Source organism: Silene latifolia, chromosome 2 (genome assembly GCF_048544455.1).
Source record: "Silene latifolia isolate original U9 population chromosome 2, ASM4854445v1, whole genome shotgun sequence".
Taxonomy (NCBI): domain Eukaryota; kingdom Viridiplantae; phylum Streptophyta; class Magnoliopsida; order Caryophyllales; family Caryophyllaceae; genus Silene; species Silene latifolia.
In genome coordinates, this window is record NC_133527.1 from 97,444,126 (window position 1) to 97,465,754 (window position 21,629).

General features: G+C 41.2%; 2 non-coding genes across 2 annotated transcripts; one reads left to right on the top strand and one right to left on the bottom strand.

Annotated features, from left to right (window-relative positions):
- Positions 1-17,342: 17,342 nt before the first annotated feature.
- Positions 17,343-17,451, top strand: LOC141645022 (small nucleolar RNA R71). The gene has a single exon (XR_012544618.1). It is a non-coding gene; the product is annotated as a small nucleolar RNA R71 (small nucleolar RNA).
- A 1,831-nt stretch (positions 17,452-19,282) lies between these two features.
- LOC141644548 (small nucleolar RNA R71) lies at positions 19,283-19,389 on the bottom strand. The gene has a single exon (XR_012544161.1). It is a non-coding gene; the product is annotated as a small nucleolar RNA R71 (small nucleolar RNA).
- Positions 19,390-21,629: the final 2,240 nt, after the last annotated feature.

A 21,629-nucleotide genomic window follows, 5' to 3' on the forward strand; every position in this document is an offset into this window, starting at 1 on the left:
AAACCAATGGACAAGCTGAAGTGTCCAATAGAGAAGTTAAATCTATCCTTGAGAAGACGGTGAATCCTAATCGGAAGGATTGGAGCTTGAGATTAGATGATGCATTATGGGCATATCGAACGGCCTATAAAACCCCGATCGATATGTCACCTTATCGACTTGTGTTTGGGAAAGCGTGTCATTTACCTGTAGAATTGGAACATAAAGCATATTGGGCAATAAAAAGCTTTAATATGAGCTTGGATGACGCTGAGTTGCATCGGAAATTGCAATTGCAAGAGTTGGAAGAGCTCCGACTTGAATCATATGAGAATGCAGCTACTTACAAAGAAAGAACGAAAGCTTGGCATGACAAGATGATATTGAGACGGGACTTTAAAGTTGGTCAACAAGTCCTTTCATTCCAATCCCGCTTTCGTCTATTTCCAGGTAAGTTTAAATCCCGTTGGATCGGTCCATTTATAATTACTGATGTTTACCCTCATGGTGTAGTTGAGGTACGTGATCCGAAGACGGATAAAGTGCTAAAAGTAAATGGGCAAAGACTGAAACCCTATCATGATGGTGTCGAGATTGAGGTGGTAGAGTCACTGGATCTCTACGACCCCATTTATGAAGATTAATTTCACCAATAAGTCGAGCAAACGACTATAAACAAAAGCGCTAACGGGAGGCAACCTGGGTTTTGTATCCTTTTTCTTTGTAATATTTTTTAGTTATTATTAACTAGTTAATTTATTTCGTTTAATTAGTAATTAGAAATTTTATTATGTTTCTTTTTATTACTTGTTTTAATTAATTTTATTTTGACGATTTATTATATGTAATAGGAATGACGAACAATGCATCAAGACGGAGAAAGAAAGAAATATAAGTCGTGAATTTAAAGTGTGCCTCAGTCGCACTATTTGAGCGCGCATAATCAGACGAGCAGGCCCTATTTCGCGTTCTACATTCACCTTAGACGCACTCGACGTGCGCTCGACGCTCACACCAGGCACAGTTTGCATTCGCGAATTTCAAGTCAGGTACAGTTTCCTCCTTCGACTAATTCACCTCCTACTCTTCTATTTTCCTAAAAATCAAATTACTCAAACATAAATCCCCTCTTATTTCCAAATCTTTCAAACAAATCCTGCTGCTGAAATCTCACGAAAATTAATCATAACATCAATAGCTTTAATTCGTTCTTTGTTTCATCTCGACTCCATCTCCATATTTATGCAATTGGTTCGAAAGATTGGGTTTTTGTAACCCTAATTTCTGAAGAAAAAAAATTGAGATTCTTGCTGCGAATCTTCCGACAACGGGATTGTTTACTCCTAATTGCTAAGATTTCATACCTTATTGCTGCAATTTGTGCGAAAATTCCCAATTCATGTAAGTTTTCGACTCTTTCTTGCTGCAATTTGTCCCAATACTGCTAAAATTGGTTCGACAATTTGGGTTTTCTTTACCCTAATTTTGGGGATTTCGCAAATCCGAGCTGTTTCCTCCATAATTCGTGCAAGAGTTGCGTTCAACAGGTTGTTAGTATTCCACTTTTCGAGTTTTTTTGAAATAAACTCGGGACTTTTATTGCTTAAATCAAATATTTGTGAGTTCTTACACTCAATTGCAGTAGTCTTTGGTGTTTCATTGCTCTTTTGGGGGATGTCAATTGGGTTTGCGTTGAGTGACGAGGGGGTGTTGGTTTTGTGAGGCACTGCGGGGTGTGTGTGTTGTTGTTGTTGCTAGGCTGTTATGTGAATTGGAGTTGTTGAGTGTCTTTTGTTGTTGCTCTGTGGAGTTGCTTTTGTGAGGTGTCGTGAGTGTTGTCGACGGGTAGCCGTGCTGTTGTTGGTGTCTTGTTGCAGTTGTTGTTGTGTTGGAGCTGCTGAATTGGAGTTGGGTGTGTGTTGTTGTTGTATTGTTGTTGCAGGTTGCTGACAGTGTCATGAAATGACCACGAAACGAAAAAAATCCACCTCGAAAAGCTACAAAACCTACCCCAAAGGCCAGCACTAGTACCTCACGTGCTAGTGCCAATCATCTAGCTGTCGGTTATATGGGATGTACTCTGACTGAGGTTCAACAGAAATACTGGAGAGCCCTTATACTTCCCAAAAGAACCATCCGCGTAACCAAATTTTTTGACAGAGAGGCATTGAGACAGTTGGGAGTCCTTGAGGCGGTGGAGGTATTGTTAGAATGGGCTGGGTTGAGTGAGTTTTTGAATAAGATGGCTGACACGTATAAAAGATTAATGCTAGAATTCTTATCCACCGTTGAGCAGGTGCCTGAGAGTGACCCCCCTAGCATTAAATTTCAGTTAATGAACAAAGAAACCGTCTTGTCCTATCCTACTTTGAGGGAAATATTTAGTGTAGCACCAAGAGCTGATACGGAGAGTTGGGCTGGTTGTTCTTGGGCAGCTACGAATGAGTTTTGGTATACACTTACTCATCAGTGTAATGATGGTCACACTCAGAAAAGTTCTAGGATACCTCACCCGGCATTCCGCTTTATTCACCGTGTCCTTGTCATGACATTCTTGTGCCAAGGAGAACCTACTAATATCAACCGGAGTGAGATTAACTTGTTGTGGGGTATAGGACCAGAAGGAGTAGGTCGGCCAGATTGGGTGAGTGAATTTGTTCAAATGTGTGTTGATATTCGGAGTGTCAAAACTGGTAAGATTCCTGTGGGAGGCATGGTGACTTTGCTTGCTATGCATTTGAGGTATGAGTTGGACCCACGAGATCACGCGGGATCTCTTCTTTGACCATTGAGTCCATGTGCTGCCATATGCAGATGTTGGGTCGCATTGATTGTGATGAGGTAGCCTATGCTTTGCTGTTAGGAACTGTTAAGAAGGAAGCTTACTTGAGACTACCTCGCCCGGAGGGAATGCTGATTCCAGTGGGACCGCGTCACAGCGATCTATTCATTCCCATGGACCCTCCGGAGCTGCTTGTTCTAGTCACCTCAAAAAAGAAGAGTACTGGAGTTGCTAGTACGGATTTGGTGATGACGGAGGCTGATGGTTCGGAGGAACCTAAGCATGATGACGACGAGGAGCCTCCTGATGGTGAAGGTAGTAGTGGTAGGGAGGCGTTTGGGGATGCTGCTTGGAGAGACCATGTAGAGCTTGAGTTAGAGGAATTGCGGGATGAGATTGAGAGTGTTCATGATGCGACCAGGGAGTGTTTGGCAGTTCATCGTACGATGAGTGACATGTTTAAGGCTATGTATCCGGGGTCTTACAAAGCCCCTGGGCCTCTTTCTATGCTGAGTTGGCTCAGAGACGTCTTGACAGAGAGGCTCGTGCTAGAGCCCGACAGACCCGTCGCTTCGGGTCTCCTTCTTCTTAGCTAGTGGTATGTCCCTTCCCTTTTCTTTTGTGTTCCCCTTCAACATTGGGGACAATGTTGAGTTCAAGCATGGGGAGGGGTATATGCACTATTGTACATATTTGAGTCCGTCACTTGTAATTTAATTTGCTTTGTTTTCGCAAAAAAAAAAAACAGAAAAAACGAAAAAAATATGAAAAAACAAAAAGAAAAGTACCCGGCTAGGTGAAAACCTGAAAGGGCGCCTAGGCAAAAATGGGAAAAGTGGCCGAGGACGGAGTGAAAACCCGAAAGGGCGCTCCGGGTAAAATGAAGAATTGAGATGCGTGCCACGAGAGTAGTGTGAGGAAAATAGCTAGAGTGAAAACCCGGAAGGGCGGGCGCTCTAGAAAAAATGAGAGATTTAGGAAAAAAATCCATTTCACACTAATTTTTGTGTCCTGTTTTGGGTGTGGCGTCATAAGAAGGGTGCTAAAGAAGGTCGGTTGGGTAGGACAAGTGGCTAAGGTGAGAAGAATCGATGTGCTTTGTTGTTGTTGTTTGCACTTTCTTTATGCGGTTGTTGGTTTTGTGCTAGTGAGTGGAGTATAGGTGTCTAGGATTATACACATGGCTAGTTGGTTTTTGTTGTGAGCCATGTAAATTTTTGGTTAGGATGGAGCGATAAGGGGCGTAGCATTGTTTTCTATTGCTTTATTGTGGTGACTACGGTCACTAATTATTGTTACTTTGCTCTTTTGTATTTTGAGGATGTGGGTGTGTTACTCTTTGCTAGGCGGTGGAAATGATTACACTTTTTAGGGTGTTTTAGAGGGCGTGAGAGGGAAATGAGCATTCTTGTTGTCTGTCATTTTTCTACCATGTGCTGGTTTTGAGCTGGTGTTGGTATGCTTTTTCATTGTGTCCTTTGGTTTTACATCGAGGACGAGTAAAAGTTTAAGCATGGGGAATTTGATACGACTCATTTAGTCGTAGTTATTTGGAGCGATTTAGTATGGTTTTAATGGATTGGAGTAGTATTATGAAGCTTAATTGCAGGTTATTTGTTAGTGAGCTTTGGCTAGCTATTGGGCCGGTTTTACAAGGTTAGAACGGAGTCCAAGTCCGAGGAGAGATGGGCCCGGATACCTATGGAGATACATGAGACGTGTGCGCTTAAGGTGCGCTAATTGAGCGCGCATAAATGAAAAGAAAAGGGGTGCGGCAGCAGCTATTGCGTGACCTTTCTTCAACCTGCATTCGAGCTATGCGCGACCAGTGCGCGACCTATGCGCGGCCAAGGCGCGTGCTTGCTGGGTCCGAGTCAGTTTTGCATAACATAAATACTTGTGTTTTGTTTCCTTATTTGACTCGGTTTGTTCCAATGAATTTTATTATTATTATTATTATTTTTAGTACTTTATTTCCCACTTTAATTATTTACCTTATTACTATATAATTGGGAGGCCTCTTTAGTAAGAGACTTACACAACTTTGAGAACCCTATTATTGTTATTAACAGACGATGTGTAACTAATCTTTCTTCTTGGATTCAAGCAATTGAAGCGCTCTTAATAAGATTGTGAGTTTGAATGTTTTAATTTCTTGTCTTGATTATTGTGAATTGCTAAGTTATTAATTTTATGAATGTCGATTGATTATTGCTAGGTGTACAGCTAGTGATTGATTTCTTCATTCTATTGTTAGTATTGTTAATTGAATAGGATTTATTGATTAACTCTACGCTAGTAACAGCTAGGAATTAATATTGAACGGGATACGTTGATATTAGTACTTAGAAGCGATTCACATAAATATCTAAAGTGCAACTGGATTGTATACATTATTTATTCTCTATCGAGTTCTCTATTTTATCTTGCTGCTGTTGAATTAAATCTTGAACTGGATTGGTAAGGTTGTTTAACAGTTAGGGTCGATTAAGAACGGGATTCATTTTAATTAATTATTCGTAAGGAGAACTGGAATTTATCATTCACGATCGAGTAATCAAGATTAGTAATTGAAACCGTCTTACAGTGATCAATTGTTATTGAGTGTGGATATATGCTTGGCTCTAAGACCCTTTTAAATCATTTGATACATCAAAAGTCATTAATTTTATTACTCAATTTGCATAAGCTTTTAATCTTAGTTTATTAGAAAATCAACTCAAATCCCCCCTTTTTGTTACTACGATCTTTAATTACATTAAAGATCGACTTTTCCTACATTCTAATTTGCATAAATTGTTAATCTGATTCCCTTGGGTTCGACCCTTATTTCCGCTTTACTACTGTTTAGTATTTGGATTTAAGTGATATAAATTGTTAATTTGAGGCATACGACTTTAGCCTGTCATTAAACTTGATAATGAGTGAGTAGTTTCCTTAACTAGGGTTAATGGGTAATTAGGGGAAACCAACATGGGGGATGATTCATGCTTAATTTAATATGTTTTCATAGTTTATTTGCTTGCTTGTTGTGAACTTAACTTATGCACATGTTATGTTTGATGAAATACGAGCCTATGAATCCTTGCATTTTTTACCCATCACTTACCTTTTCAATGAGACTTGTAAGACATAAACCAACTCGAGTCTCATTAGACCATGCATATAGTTGAGTAGGGAGGATTAAGTCGACTTGTAGGTGTTGTACAGTCTAATCGATTCAGCTCCGGGACCCAAACCTTCCTAGGATTGTAAGATATAAACCAACTCGATCCATCCCAACAATAATTGCTTGCTTATAATTTGAGAATATGTTTGTATGATCAATTCCCATGAATCCCCTATGACCCCATGACACCCTAGTGCTTTTAACCAATTGTTTACATCTCTTTTTAATCATCTTGCTTGTTTACTTTTATTGCTATTTAGTTTAGTGATCTTCTCATCTCAACCCCAAATCGTGACACCCCTAGACACCGCTACTTGCAATCGAAAATCCTACATCAATACCCGTCCCTTGGGATCCGACCTTTATTTGCCTCTTTACTAATCGTAGAGTTGTTTGTGAAGTTATAAATATTGTTTTGGTCTAGGTGCTCTTAACGACAAGTAACCGAAAACTAAATCTCCAAATGAGTCCGACCAAAAAATGGCGCCGTTGCCGGGGACGGTGTTAACTTGATTTGATTTTCTTAGATTGTTATTAGTTGTGTGTTTCTTTGCCTTAGGGAAGTAAAACTCCTCAAGGTTTATTCTAATTGCTTTTAAGTAGTTTGATATTTTACATGTCTAGAAGATCACAAGGTAACTTGTTACCCATTGATCACGAAATTGAAAGGACTTTGACAAACAATAGAAGACTTGCTAAAGGCACTTTGAGAGGAATTGGTGAGGTTGTAGATATTAAACCAAATACTTTTGAGTTCGTCAACCCTTTTGCAAGAGAAGGTGAAGAGAACCCAACTTAAAATCCAACACAAAATCAATCCACAATGCCTAAATTTTCATCACATTCCGTACCAACCGAGGAGAACCTACCCAATGGTACTCCCACACCACAACACTTCACCGGAAATTTCATTTCTAAATCCGAATTTATCCAATTAGTCGAAAGAAGCCAATATGGGGGGATGCCTAGTGAAGACCCTCACTCACAAATGGAAACTTTTTGTGACTATTGTGATGCGATCTCACAAACCGGTGTAACTCAAGACCAAATTCGATGGGTTTTATTTCCTTTTTCTCTAATCGGCACCGCAAAACAATGGTTGAAAAGCCTTGATAAGGCTACTCTTGGAAGAAGTTGGCTCTAGCTTTCTACAAAAAATTCTACCCTCCGGAAAAGAGTAATGATACCGTCGTTTAGTACCAAAGTTAAATTTATAATTCCAAACTAAAACTATAGCTAGTGATAGTAAGGGTCGAACCACAGAGAGACAAGGTTGATTTTGTTTGCTATTATTCAGTCTATAAAAGTAACGATTAATTGGGGGTTTCGAAAATGGTTGACTAACAGGCTAATTGCAAAAATGAATATTCTTAACAAGATAAAAAGAGGATCGGGAACTTCGGTTCACCATGGCAAATAACAGTCACAAGCAAAGAGGTCTCATAATACGGTCTCGGGGAAAAAGGCTAGTCTTTCGATCAAAGCTCAAATAACCTCACGGTCTAATAATTCCTTAGAATTTATCAAAGCTTTCACTCAAGAGAAATTCTAAATCTAGCGATAAATCAAATTACCAATCTTTCAATCTAGCAAAGAAATCTATCAAAAGATAACAAGACCAATACGGAAGAACTCAGGCTACACAACAATCCTAATTTAATACCATGGCTCACCTTATTCCCAATCAAAGGAATTACCTACGCATAATAATAACTACACTAATTGCGAAATTAATAATAAAGAACAACTTTGACATAATGGAATCTAACTAACACAAAGGGGGAGAAATCAATTGCTGAAATTAATTGATGAAACAAGAATCAAAATAACAAGTGAAAATAAGAAAAGGAAGAATTGCATAAAAAGCTTACTAATTGAATACCAAGAACCAAGCATTCGAATCAAAGGTTTCCGTCTCAAGCTAGATCTGAAAACTAAGTTTTTCCAGAATGAAAAGCATAGCCTAAAAGATGCTGCGTTCTACTGATAAAAAGATATTGAAAGTTAATTACAAGTTGGGCTTTTAAAAGTCTAACACGGAGAAATAAATATCAGCTCGAAATCAGGTCGATCGACTGGTCACCACGGTCGATCGACTAATTACTCGAACAAAGAGTTTCGCTTACTGAGCTCCGGTGGTCGATCGATCAAAGGCTTAGTCGATCGATCAAAATGCTTGTGCATGGCTCCTTGTTGCTTCCAATCAACTCTTCACTCCTCGCACGCATCCCAAGGTGAGTGAATGAACTCTCCTTCCTCTTGGCTTCCTTGAACTTGCTTCCGGAGGACGAATTTGGCTTGATTTAGCCTACTTCCACGCATTCCTACAATAAATCATAGAAAATGCAAAGTAAACCCTTTCGGGAGAAATAGCAGCCTTAAGCTACCAATTATGCATGGAAATACGTGCCAAAACCGCAGATAAAGTGTATAGAATATGCACGTATCAAATCTCCCCAAACCAAACCTTGCTTGTCCCCAAGCAAGCACTATGACCCGTATAAAAAACTAAATGGAAAGGAGTACATTTCAGAGCTAACTACAAATCAATGCCAAACCATTTAATGCCCAAAGTCAACCACTGCAAAGCTTAAATCAAGCGAACAAATTTATGCATATCATAGAATTAAGTCGGGCGTTCGACCTTGAAAGACTCACACAATCGGACTCTCCCGGATCACTCTTCTCTCAGCAAAGCAAATGGTAAGATAAAATGTAAAAGAGAGGGAACAAAAGTATAGTCTCTCACCTAGACTGCGACCGACAAAACATGTATGCTTGACTAGGATGAATAATGATTCTATTTACCGTACATACGCATAACCACCATCAAGGACTATCACATCCCGAACTATTGCAAAATTTGGATATGTGAGGCTAAGTGGGAAAGAAGGGGCAAAACAATTATGGGAAAGTGAAGGTAAGAGCCAAGCTAGTACCTAACGAACCTTCAGAAACCGAATCCCGTTCTTCCAACTTAATAAAAAAATAACCATGCCTTTATTGACTAGGCAACACAAAGATCCAAACGAACGCCTCCAAATCAAGAGGTAAGCGCATGAGGTGTGTCTTTATTTCAGCCAAGACTCTTTTTTTTTTTTCTTCATTTCTGTTTCTTTCTTTTTCTTTCATTTTCATTTTTTTATTTTTTCAAAATCTGAACTGGTGGTCGATCGACCAATGATGGCAGTCGATCGACCACCCTGCACACTCCAGAGCATTCTGCCCAGGTAAACATACTTCTTTTTTTTTTTTCATTTTTTCTGAATTTTTCCTTTCTTCCTTTTTTCAGGCTGAAGTAAATCCTTCACTTCTCAAAAATACCCGCTCCAACATTACAAGAGCGAACCAAAACAGCTTAAAATAACAAATTCCTCTACTACTTCCTAGCTTGGCACAATGGTAGGCTAAGTATGGGGTGTAGCTGAGGGCAACTGGCAATTTTGGCTTATAGTGGAGTTAATGGGGTAAAATGAGAAAGGGGAGGATGCAATAATTCTCCAATCATGCAATACCGACCACAAACCAATGCGTATAGGCAATAAGCAATCAACACTCATACACGTGCAAAACATGAAATGAAGGGAGTAACTACTCTCAATCCTAAATTAACCGGTCATAAATGTCACCAGTTATAGGCTCTATATCTCAGAAGGTATAAGTAGTTTGCCAAAAGTAATGAGTCAAGTCTAATTGCCCGAAATGGATTCCATAACGAAATTTGAGAGATCACTTTTAATTCTTGCGAAGCAGCTATGAAAAGGCAAGGAATGGCATATTTGACTAATAGAGCAAAATCATCATTAAAAACTCCAATCCGACTCAACTATATGAAAAAGTAAACGTGATATTTTTGGTTTTTTTATGCATTTTTTCAATTTTTTCTTTGTTTTTTTTTTGAATGGTGAAAATAAAAACAAATGCAAGCAGAAATGCACTAAAAATGTGACTGAAATGCAATAAAAAATCAAATGCACATGCAAAACAAAAGGCGTATGCAAATACCCTCCCCAAACCAAAACGCACAATGTCCCCATTGTGCTCAACAGCAAATCACCAGCAGAAAAATGGGAGAATAAAAGCATGAAAAAAAATAAAAGGAAGCGAAAATAGAAAGGAAGATAACTCACAAAAGACGACCTCCCCAAACCAGCCAAAAACGGGGAGGTCACCAGCATCTAATCTTCACCCTCGTAGTCGGAGTCACTGTCCTCTCCGGACCCCGAGTCACTCTCCTCCTCAGCAGCAGCAGCGGGAGTGGCCCTCCTGGAACCAGAGGCACCAGTAGTAGGAGTGGGAGGGGGTCTCCTGGCAGGCTGAGGGTAACCGCCTGCTGGAGGGACAAAGTAAGAAGGGTGAGCCCAGTCACCCTTTGGAAGCATCCCCCCCGAGCTAGCTCCTCGTAGACCGGGTACAGGGCGATGGCAGTGTCCAACCTGTGCTCGTTGAAACTCCTGCACAAATCACCCAGGACACGTGACATTGCCCTCTGGTCCATGACCGGAGGGACAACTAAGGGGGTAGGTGGCCGAAAAGTGGCTGTGCCAGCAGGAGGGGTGGTAGTGGAGGTAGGGGGTGTCTGTGAAGAGGAGGCACGAGCCCTCCTCGAAGTGCTAGCAGAAGGTGTGGCCGCCACCAGAGGGAGCCTGTAACTAGGCAGGGGCGGCCGAACTGCCCCCTCAACAGTGGTAAGGGGCAGGACAGGGGGGTAGCCCGTGACAGGGATGCGGTCACAGATGAAAGAATCAATCTTCCACCGCATCTGTCTATCGATCCAATAGACACCCCTCACGTAAGAGAGGTCCATAAAACGCAGCTCAGGATCAATGGGGTCCTCCTGTCGAGGGAAAAGTAAAACAAGGCGGTTGGCGATACGTGTCACCAAACCGCCACAAGCAATGGTGGTCAAGTTGCCCTCACTTACAGTCTGAAAGTGAGCGGCGGTCAAGTAGGCAATGTTATAGATGCGGGCTCTCCGACGCTCAACGTTCAGATAACCCGCCAAAATTGAAAGCTCAATATTATTCACATTATTAGACTCTTTACGGCCAAAAATGGTATTACCCATTAGCCGTAGAAAATAACGAAGAGGGGGCAAGTGGACGGAAGTGCCCGTCCTCCTCGACCCGTAAGTGTCACCAATACAAGACCACATGGCCCGGTGAGTGTCAGAGGGGTCCGAGGTTCTACCCTCGAAGTACAGACCCAGAAAACCCACAAAATCAGCAAGTGTCAGAGAATAATTAACATTAAAAAGTCGAAAGGAAATGCGGGGTTTGGTCGCATCAGCCTCAAAGGCTTTGGAACCAAAAGCGTAAGAGGAAAAGAATTCAAGGGTCATAACATAATATGTGAACTCCGACATGTCCACAAGACCCGTCATACCCGTCCCATTTAGTAGGGACACGACCGACTCGTAACAGCCTAGTTTCTCCAAAGTGTCTTTGTGGAGAAACCGGGTAGCTGTGACCTTTACAGTCGAAACAAAGAAGGAGAATTTAGCGCGCTGAATAGGTTTATCAAAGATAACCTGCGGATAGTCAGGTAGACTATCCGTAGTGGATTCTATCATCAGGGGCGGTCCGCGTGGCCGCTTAGCAGGCCTTTGGCTCGATTGCTCCTCTTGCATTGGCTCTTTTCCCTTTGTCATTGTTATTACCTGCAAAACAGCCCATAAGCAACGAAAAACCCCTTAGCAATGTCAATTTTTGGAAACCCGAATCAAGATCATACCTGGAAACGAATTAGGGTTTCGAATAAATTGGGGGAAACGGCTTAAAACACGTCCTAACTGCTTATTTGCGTTGAAAAACAAGGGGGAAAGAGTAGATTAAGCAATCAAAGTACAAGGGTGAAAAGAAATCAAACCCTAGAATCGATTTCCCCAAATCGATTTTTTTCATCTCAAGGGCACATTACCCGAAAATTTCACATGGAACTTCAGCAAAACTCGAATAAATAGCATAAAGATAAGATTAGAAACATACCTTGATGATTTCTTTGAAGATTAAAACAAGAAAGGCAGAGAACGAGATGGATTTGCAGTTGAAAACGCGAAGAAGGGAGAGGAAATAGGGTTTGGCCTTTTCTGATTTTGGGAAAATGAAAGAATAAGAAAATTAGGATGAAAACTTCCCTTATTAGCTGCCTCTGAACCCGCGGACTGGTCGATCGACCAGTCTACTCGGTCGATCGACTGATCCTTCATAATCATGGCTTCTGGACTCTCCTTGGTGGTCGATCGACTATGTGACCCAGTCGATCGACCACTTCCCTATACACAGTAGCCTCTGTTCTCCTCGCTTCAGTCGATCGACTGAACATCCTAGTCGATCGACTATTTGAACTGGCAATTGGAATTAAATTCGTCAAAGTTCATTTTGCCATCAAAACTTCCTGTCTTTCTCTCGCAAAAATCCAGTAAACCACTTACGCACTTTGCAAAAAAATAAATTCCTGCAGAAATTATCAAAGGCGTACAGTTTTCCAAACCAAGAGATTACAAATTTAAAGAGAAAGAAAAAAAAAAGAAAAGAAAACAAAAGCAAGAAAACTTAAAATGCAAATTGAATGAAATAACAAAAGTGAAATCCTAAATTACAAAATAACTACAACCTGGGGCCTCCCAGTTAGCGTCGGTTTAAGAGGTCCCGCACGACCTTGTTACCTCACTTTTCATCATCTCATAGCGGATCGAAGTACAAGACCTCGACCTTCCCAACATATGCATCTGATCCATGATAGTGCTTCACATATTAGCAATTTACCTTGAACCTTTCTCCAGCAGAGGTCTCCAATTCAACTGATCCGAACTTTGTGACAGCTGTGACCGTATAGGGGCCGGTCCACCTGGATTTCAGCTTACCAGGAAATAAACGGATACGAGTGTTAAAAAGAAGTACCTTATTGCCAATATGGAACTCGCGCTTGATGATTCTCTTGTCGTGCCAGTGCTTTGATTTCTCCTTGTAGATCCTTGCATTGTCATAGGCCAGCAGCCTAAATTCCTCTAGCTCATTCAGCTGTGTCATGCGTTTCTCACGAGAGAGGTTAGGATCCAAATTCAAATCACAAATAGCCCACCAAGACTTACGCTCTAACTCAACAGGTAAATGACATGTCTTACCATAAATCAATCGGTATGGTGACATCCCGATTGGCGTTTTAAACGCAGTTCTATAAGCCCATAAGACATCAGCTAACTTGAGACTCCAGTCTTTCCGTGATTTAGAAACAACTTTAGCTAAGACTTCTTTCAATTCTCTGTTAGAAACCTCAACCTGACCACTAGTTTGGGGATGATACCCCAAACCCCTACGATGTTGGACACCGAATTTAGTCAATAAAGCACTAAGTTGTTTCTCTTTAAAATGCATTCCCCCATCGCTAATGACAACCCGAGGGACACCAAAACGAGGGAAAATAATCTTTTTAAACAATTTAATCACGGCCTTTGCATCGCAATGGGGAGTAGCAATAGCTTCCACCCACTTGGATACATAGTCTACAGCTACGAGGATATATTTATTACCTTGACTGCTCGGAAAAGGTCCTTGATAATCAATGCCCCAAACATCGAATATCTCAACCTCAAGAATGCCTACCTGTGGCATCTCATGTCTCTTGGAAATATTCCCCGATCTTTGACAAGCATCGCACTCAGCAACAAAACTGCGACAATCTGCATGTAAAGTAGGCCAATAGAAACCAGATTGGAGTACCTTAGCTACGGTCCCGGACGGACCGTGATGACCACCATAAGCAGAAGAGTGGCAAGCCTCTAGGATATCCTTCACCTCCCACTGAGGTACGCATCTCCGGATGAGACCGTCTGCGCATTCCTTGAAGACAGAAGGATCATCCCAAAAATATTGCCTAGCATCATAGGCAAACCGCTCTTCTGCTGCCATGAAAGCTCGGGTGGTATCCTACCTGTCACAGCAAAGTTAGCAAAATCAGCAAACCACGGAGGTGGATAAGGCCCTGAAGTAGTAATAGCTAACAAACTCTCATCAGGGAAAGAATCATTAATAGGCAATAAATCCTCCCTTTCTGTCAGCGGCAGACGAGATAGGTGGTCAGCTACCACATTCTCTGCTCCTTTCTTATCTCTGATCTCCAAATCAAACTCCTGCAAAAGGAGTATCCACCTCAAAAGCCTCGGCTTCGCATCTTTCTTAATAAAAAGAGTCTTCAACGCTGCATGGTCAGTATAAACAATAACCTTAGAACCTAACAAATAAGACCAAAATTTGTCTAAGGCAAAAACAACAGCTAGAAACTCTTTCTCAGTGGTAAAATAGTTGACTTGAGCCTCATCCAGAGTTCGGCTCGCATAGTATATGGCATTCAAAGCTTTATTCTTTCGCTTTCCCAGGCGCACCGATAGCATAATCGCCGGCATCACACAAGATCTCAAATGGGAGGTCCCAATCAAAGTAATGAATGATTGGCGCAGAAATTAGGGCCTCCTTTAACCTGTTAAAAGCGACATGGCACTCATCAATGAATTCAAAGACAAAGATCCTTAAGGAGCAATTGTGTAAGCGGTTTAGCAATTTTTGAAAAATCCTTAATGAAACGCCGGTAGAAACCAAATATGACCAAGGAAACTCCTCACTCCCTTAACATTCACGGGAGGAGGTAATTGCTCAATCACCCGCACCTTTGCCTTGTCAACATGTATACCTTTGTCGTAAATCGGTGCCCTAACACAACTCCCTCATTGACCATAAACTGACACTTTTCCCAGTTTAAAACAAGATTAACATCTATACAACGCTGCATGACTTTATCAAGGTTGGCTAAACAACGATCAAAGTCACTACCATAAACCGAGAAATCATCCATGAATACTTCCATAATATTCTCTATATAATCGAAAAATCCCATCATGCACCTCGAAAGGTAGCGGGGCGTTACACAATCCGAAAGGCATTCTACGATACGCAAAAACACCCCGTGGACGTAAAAGTAGTCTTACTCTGATCGTCCGGATGAATAGGGATCTGAAAGAACCCCGAATATCCGTCTAGAAAACAGAAAAATTTGTTAGAAGCAAGTCTTTCAGTCATTTGGTCAACAAAAGGGAGGGGGAAATGGTTTTTCTTGGTGGCGGCATTCAACTGTCTATAATCAATGCACATCCGCCACCCTGTCACTACTCGAGTTGGTATTAATTCATTTTTATCATTTTTAACCACGGTAGTCCCTCCTTTCTTCGGGACCACCTGAATCGGGCTAACCCACTTGAGTTGCCAATCTGTATAAATAATACCTGCATCAAGTAGTTTCATCACCTCGGCCATAACAACTTCCTGCATCTTTGGGTTCAACTTGCGTTGACCATGTCTATAAGGCTTGTGGCCTTCTTCCAACTCTATCCTGTGCATACGGACATCGGGCTGATGCCCTTAATGTCATCCAAAGAGTAACCCAAAGCCTTCCCCTTTTTCTTAAGTACACACATCAAAGCAGATACCGGTCATCATTGAGCTTAGAGCTAACAATAGCTGGGTACTGCTCCGTATCATCTAGAAGAACATACTTAAGATTAGGAGGAAGTGGCTTACGCTCCGGTACCTTTACCTCTCGCAAAGATAGACAGAATCGCTTCAATGGTGTAGCAAGTGTTCAAAAAATTATCGTTGGCCAGGCTCAAAAGCATCTCATCTTCTTCTTCATTGAGCTCGTAGCTCTCCATTGAAGCAACCAAAGCATCGGCTCCTCGGCATTCACCACCAGTATTACCCGCACACTCGTCCGAATGGGTTAGATCGCTAAGGGATCCTTGGCTAAGGATTCCCTCCAATTACAAGTAACAACCCTCACAACAATATCAATGGAATAACACGTATCCTCATCGGCGAGTTCGGTTGCTTTGTGAGCAAGATCAACTCAATGGTGTCATCCCCTACCTCTAAGGTGATGGTTCCGCGTTTGACATCTATCACAAACCCAGTTGTATGTAAGAACGGTCTGCCTAAAATAATAGGTATCCGACTATCCTCTCAATGTCCAAAACAACGAAATCGACAGGAATAAAAAACTTACCCACTCGAACGGGTACATCCTCTAGAACACCTATAGGTCTCTGAGTCGATCTATTTGCCATTTGAACGGTTAAGTCTACCAATGTTTAACCTTTCGCAAACAGAATACGGCATGACACTAACACTGGCCCCTAAGTCACAAAGGGCCTTTCCAATTACGTGGTTACCTATAGTGCATGGAATTGAAAAACTACCCGGGTCCTTTAGTTTAGGTGGCACATTAACTTGTGAAAGAGCATTACATTCCTCCACAAACGCAACATTACCATCATCATGAAAATTTCTCTTACGATTCAAAATATCTTTCATAAATTTAGCGTAAGAGGGTACCTGGGTAATTAAATCAGTGAAAGGAACCGTTACCTCGAGATTCTGGACCATCTCCGTAAACTTACCAAACTTACGCTCCACTTGGTAGCCTTCAAACGCTCGATACGGATCGCAACACGCCGTAGGATCGGTAACCTTCGGCTTCCGTAGGTTTAAAACCCCCGTCAAATCATCAATGAGTGAGGAATCATGCAAACTAGTTGACGGATTTGCATCCTCGCTCGTGATCCATCGATCGACGGTATGGATGGTCGATCGACCAAGCAAGTCAAGGCGTGAACAGGTCCTGTCCAGAATTAACGTCATCAGGTATCTCAGTCGATCGACTGAGGATGTTGGTCGATCGACTGGATGTGCTAGGTGTGAATAGTTTCTGACCGAAACTATTTTGTTCGACAATTGATCGATCGATCGGGAATGTTGGTCGATCGACTAACAAGATCGGCATTCGACTCGTTTTGCATCGAAATTCAAACGAGCTTCTTCATCATTTCCCGAGTCTTCCTTTGGCTTGTCGGGACTTTCATAAGAAAGGCCACTTCTGAGATTGATGGCATTGATCGTCTCAACCGGCCCTTCACATTTAATTGAAGAATTAGCGGCTTGCTTAGCCTCCATATTCTCCAATTGTTTCACAAAATTCCGTGAGGACTCAATCCCGGCTGCTTCCATATTCGCCACTTGAACCAAAAGGAGTTGGACCATCTCTCTCAACTTCTCGATCTCATCAGAGTTTTGAACAGGAATCTCGACTTTCTCCTTGAAAGCTTCAGAAATCTCGAGTTTCTCGAGACGGGTAGAAATGGAAGTTATAAGTGTCACAACAGCAGTCATGTCTTCACTTTGCTTTCGTGACTTACCACGTGAACTTCCAAACTCAGCTTTATGGACTGCCATCTCCTCAATGGTGTTCCAACCTTTACTTTGACCGGTATTATTTTGAAACCTGCCATTAGCAGCTGCATCCAAGATGACCTTATAATCATCATATAAAGCATTGTAAAATAGATTGCAAAGATACCATTGCTGGAAACCATGATGAGGGACAGCTCTGACCAAACTTTTGAAACGTCCCCATGCTTCACAAAAATCTTCGTCGGCTCCTTGCTGAAAACTCGTGATTTTACCCTTCAAGGCATCAGTCTTTGAAAGCGGGAAGTACTTCTTGTAGAAGGCTAGTGCTAAAGATGTCCAATCAGTGACTCCAGCTGCTACTCTATCGAGGTAGCGATACCAATCTCGCGCCGAATCCTTCAAGGAGTATAAGAACATAAACCCCTTTACTTCATCTTGAGTTACCCCCTCCGGTATAGGTATTGAACAACAATAGTCCGTGAAAATTTCCATATGTTTCAAGGGGTCTTCATCTGGCAGACCCGCGAACTGGTTTCGTTCCACTAAATCAATATAAGAGGAAAGAAACTCGATTTACCGGTAGTAGGAGTAGGTAACTGGCGCCCCTTTGGAAGGTGGTGCTCCTTTGGCTGAAAATTATCATATATCGTAGCCATAATTTCCAAAGTGAGAGTACTCAAGTCTTCCTCTCAAAAACCTGTCTTCTAACTGTGCAAAAGCAAAACTAGAAGCAAAGGTAAGCAACGGCCTCAAGGAACAAAAGTTCCTTGAGACAAGAAAAATAAACTAAAATAAAGCAAACAGAATTACACCGTCTCCCCGGCAACGGCGCCAAAATTTGATACCGTCGTTTAGTACCAAAGTTAAATTTATAATTCCAAACTAAAACTATAGCTAGTGATAGTAAGGGTCGAACCACAGAGAGACAAGGTTGATTTTGTTTGCTATTATTCAGTCTATAAAAGTAACGATTAATTGGGGGTTTCGAAAATGGTTGACTAACAGGCTAATTGCAAAAATGAATATTCTTAACAAGATAAAAAGAGGATCGGGAACTTCGGTTCACCATGGCAAATAACAGTCACCAAGTCAAACAGAGGTCTCATAATACGGTCTCAGGGAAAAAATGCTAGTCTTTCGATCAAAGCTCAAATAACCTCACGGTCTAATAATTCCCTAGAATTTATCAAAGCTTTCACTCAAGAGAAATTCTAAATCTAGCGATAAATCAAATTACCAATCTTTCAATCTAGCAAAGAAATCTATCAAAAGATAACAAGACCAATACGGAAGAACTCAGGCTACACAACAATCCTAATTTAATACCATGGCTCACCTTATTCCCAATCAAAGGAATTACCTACGCATAATAATAACTACACTAATTGCGAAATTAATAATAAAGAACAACTTTGACATAATGGAATCTAACTAACACAAAGGGGGAGAAATCAATTGCTGAAATTAATTGATGAAACAAGAATCAAAATAACAAGTGAAAATAAGAAAAGGAAGAATTGCATAAAAAGCTTACTAATTGAATATCAAGAAAAAAGCATTCGAATCAAATGTTTCCGTCTCAAGCTAGATCTGAAAACTAAGTTTTTCCAGAATGAAAAGCATAACCTAAAAGTTGCTGCATTCTACTGATAAAAAGATACTGAAAGTTAATTACAAGTTGGGCTTTTAAAAGTCTAACACGGAGAAATAAATATCAGCTCGAAATCAGGTCGATCGACTGGTCAGCACGGTCGATCGACTAATTACTCGAACAAGAGCTTCGCCTGAGCTCCGGTGGTCGATCGACCAAAGGCTTAGTAGATCGATCAAAATGCTTGTGCAAAGGCTCCTTGTTGCTTCCAATCAACTCTTCACTCCTCGCACGCATCCCAAGGTGAGTGAATGAACTCTCCTTCCTCTTGGCTTCCTTGAACTTGCTTCCGGAGGACGAATTTGGCTTGATTTAGCCTACTTCCACGCATTCCTACAATAAATCATAGAAAATGCAAAGTAAACCGTTTCGGGAGAAATAGCAGCCTTAAGCTACGAATTATGCATGGAAATACGTGCCAAAACCGCAGATAAAGTGTATAGAATATGCACGTATCAACTAACATGCTAAGAGCTCAAATTACGGGTTTTAAGCAAAGGGATGAAGAATCTTTGTATGAAGCTTGGGAGCGATTCAAAGGAATTTGTCGCTCGTGTCCCCATCATGGACTTAGCAAGTTGTTCTTGGTACAAAAATTTTGGAATGGTCTTTATGAAGACTCAAGAAACATTCTCAACATGGGATCAAATGGTATGTTCACCGAAGTTGACGATAATCAAACTTGGAACAAGTTTGAGGAAATATCGGTCTATAACTCACAATATAGTAGACCTCGCAAGGCTACTAGAGGAGGAAAGCATGAATTGGACTCTATTACTCAATTGGGTGCTCAACTAAGTGCTCATATTGATACCATTAACTTGAAGTTTGAGAAGGCTATGGCTAAACTTGAAGAAGCCTCAAAATCACCAAAGCATCATGTTAATGCCATGGTAGCATCTTCATCAATCCCAAGTGGGATATGTGAGAATTGTGGAACTTTGGGACATGAAGAAAGTGAATGTAGGGAAACAAATAAACAAGTGAATGCTTTTCAAGCATACAAGAGTGGTACCCATTATTCCAATTATTACAATGAAAACATCAAACTCCACCCAAATCTCTCATACATAAGCCAAAATGTTCAAAACCCCCAACCAACATACAACCCACCTCCCATGAGAAACCAAAATCAAAGACCATTTTTCAACCAAAACCAAGGTTACCAAAATCAAACTCCATACAATCAATAAAATGACCATGGTTTTGATGTTCAAAAAGCGGTCCTCCAAATGCAAAAGAATCAACAAGAATTTTTCACTCAAATGCAAAAAGATAGCCAAGCAAAGGACATCACCATCAACAACATCCTAGCCCACACGAAAATGTTGGAAACTCAATTGACCCAACTAGCATCTTCAAACTCTCAAAGGCAAAAGGGGCAATTACCACCTCAAGGTAATCCCCCAAGACATGAAACGGTTAGTGCCATTCACTTGAGGAGTGGTACGAGGTATGAAGGACCAAAAAGCAAGTTGAGGATGAAGTTGTGGAAGCTAGTGACAAAGAAGAAGTTGTGCAAAACTCTAAGGAAGGAGAACCAACAAAAGAAGAAGTTTCAAAGAAAAGTGAAGAGAAGGCCAAGGAGAAGGAGCCCATTGTGATTAGACTTCCATTCCCAAGTCGTCAAGCTAAACCTAAGTTTGATGACCAACTTGGAAAATTTATGGAAATTGTGAAGAATTTGGAATTCTCGATTCCTTTCATGGAATTAATCAATCACGTACCGGCCTATGAAAACTACATGAAGGACATCCTTACGAAAAAGAAGTCGATCCGGAAGCTTGAAACTATCGCCTTCACTAAGGTGAGTAGTGCAATCCTTCAAGGGAGTTCACCTCTGAAACTTAAAGACCCGAGAAGCTTCTCAATACCGTGTACCATTGGCGACACCACGATCAACAAGGCTTTGTGTGATCTAGGAGCAAGCGTGAGTGTTATGCCGTATTCGGTTAGTAAAAGTTTAGGGATGGGAGAGCTTAAATGTACCAAAATCACACTCCAAATGGCCGATAGATCGACGAAGACACTGTTAGGGATATGGGAAGATGTTCCCGTGAGAGTTGGGAAATTTTTCATCCCGGTGGACTTTGTCATCGTTGACATGGAAGAAGACTCCAATATTCCGATCATTCTAGGTAGACCTTTCTTGCACACCGCGGGTGCGGTGGTAGATGTGAAGCACGGAGAGCTTACTCTAGAAGTGGGAGACGAGAGTATAACTTTCAATCTTGACAAGACCATGAGAGCTGCCCGTTTGCATGAACCATGCTTCATGGTTGATCACTATAGCTGGAAGGATGATAGGAAGAAGTCGGAATTCCAATGGAAAAAGAAAGTTGATGATGCTCCATTCAAAGAGCAAGAGAATACCAACAAAGAGAGCTTGAAAAGCTCACCCATGACAAGTGAAGAAGATGGCCTCATTAGCCAAAACAAGAAAGAAGGAGAGTTGTCTCTATCAACTCAAGAGATTTTTAATGATCAAGTAGACGAAGTTTGCGGTCTTTGGGATGATGAGTTCGAAGGGATATTCAATCCCTATATTGGTAATGCTATGAACCAAGACCATCATGGAGAACAACAAGTGCAAACGTCTATTGAGGACCTCCATCATGAGAATGAACAAGCTTTCGACTACTTCTTCAAGGTGTTGAGTAACATCAACAACACCTTGAACATGCCCCCTTGACATCTCACATTGAATGAGAGTTTGGTGGAGTCCTCCCTAAACCACCATTTGTAAATATTCTAACTCCCTAACTTGCATTTCAATTTTTACATTGCATTTTTGTCATTTGTGGATTTATA